The sequence below is a fragment of the Coffea arabica genome, chromosome 2e (assembly GCF_036785885.1).
Source record: "Coffea arabica cultivar ET-39 chromosome 2e, Coffea Arabica ET-39 HiFi, whole genome shotgun sequence".
NCBI classification, from domain to species: domain Eukaryota; kingdom Viridiplantae; phylum Streptophyta; class Magnoliopsida; order Gentianales; family Rubiaceae; genus Coffea; species Coffea arabica.
The window spans coordinates 39193506-39195387 of record NC_092313.1 but is presented as its reverse complement, the minus strand read 5'-3'; positions in this window follow the sequence as shown (position 1 = coordinate 39195387).

Below are 1882 nucleotides of genomic sequence, written 5' to 3'. Positions count from 1 at the left end.
TGATATCTGCTTCGAAAGAGAAAGTGACTACCTTCAATAGTGAGTATTAATCAAATTTAACAGTTATTTATATATTACTCATCAAATTAATGAGTATTTTATATTAACATTATATTCATTTTGATGCTTAGATTTATCTTTTAGCACAATGGGATGTTCTGGAATATGTATTAATCCACTAGTCCAAGGAGAGCTCTAATTGAGGCAATAATAAATTCACTTGCAACCTACTTTTGTAATCTATCTGGGTACTCAAGTCCGCAATCTTTGACTATCAATGTTAACATGTTTATCTACTAAATCTATGGTACAGATACATTACTAATAAAGTGGATATTAGGCAGCTTTTACATGCAAAAGTATAAAAAAAATGCTACTTTACTCTTGCCTCCTCCAACACAACAGGATATTAAGAGCATTCATGATGCTCAAACTTAATTTGCAACTATAAGTATCGAGTGATAATTATCATCTAAATTCAGAAATAACCTCTCCATCTTAAATAGTAAAAACACTATGCTGACCATATGAGTACCCTTCCTTCTCTTGCTCAGCTAAGAGCACATTGGATATCCAGAGATGTCACACAAATGCTTGGCCAAAATAGATTCTAGTACACTGCTTGCAGTAACTGTCTCAAGTCAATTAGTGCTGATATCAATTGGATCATCAAATATCCATCATGCAAAGAAGAAGCTGAGGTTGAAGTTAGGTGATTCTTGACACTCTAGACTGTTAAAAATAGATTTGCATCCTCGTTCATTTCTTTCTCAAACCAAAACTTACTTCTCTTATGTTATTTAAGTGTTGCATTCGAATCTCAATTACTGATACCTCAGGAAATATTGAGCGTAGCATATATGGCACAGACGCAGAAAAGATGATTGAATATAATGCTCTACAATTGAAACAAACAGAGGAGAATGTTAGTTTATAAACCATACTTGTTACTAATGTTTAGACAACTCTATCTAATTTTCTGGATAGACATATTTTAAACTAAGTGTGATTATCTTAATCCAGGGTATTACAATCAACGATGAAATTGGAAAATATCTTAGAAGACACAGAATAGTTTGCTTTTTCAAGAGTTCTGAGACTACTTTTCAAGGGTACCTCAAAGGAGAAACAATATCATTAAGAGCTACACTAATGAAGTGTTGAGCCTTCTTGTACCCTTAGGTAACTCACCACATACTACTACCAATGCTCAGCTGACTACTACATAGAGCAGCAAAGAGAAACAACTAGCTAATCCACAACTCTTCACACCAACTACAAAACTTATTGTAAAAAAAATTGTTGAATCTGCTGCCCAAGAAAAAAGATTCACTCCTACAGTGGCTGGCTCAAAAAGAAGCCATCACTTTGCTAAAAGTGAAAATGAAGATTTCACAGTCACAGTATCAATATCAAAGACCCAGAAAATTGGTGACTAGCTTACTGTTATAGCTTCATCCACCAAAAAACTGCTTCCTAGCATCCCTAAGGACTAGGGGTGTCAACGAATCGAGCTGCTCGCGAATATCGGCTCGAGTTCGGTAAAATCGAGCTTGAGTCGAGCTCGAATTATTCGAATATTTCAACGAATCGAATTCGAGCCTAAAAATGCTATGCTCGATAAGCTCGCGAGCATTTCGAGCTTAAGGTATATTTAAATATATATAATTTTATATTTATAAAATTACTTAGATATCTATAGTTGTAAGCTGAATTACATGTTTTACCTATTAAAATTCAAAATATAATGGGGGTATTCTGTGACGACCCCACTTCTCCCAAGGGCGAACCCAAGGGTATCGGCGGGCCGCCTGCCTAGCTCGCGCCAGGACTCAAAACTTAAAGCAATCGAACGAGATAGCTCGAAAGAGCACTAAATACA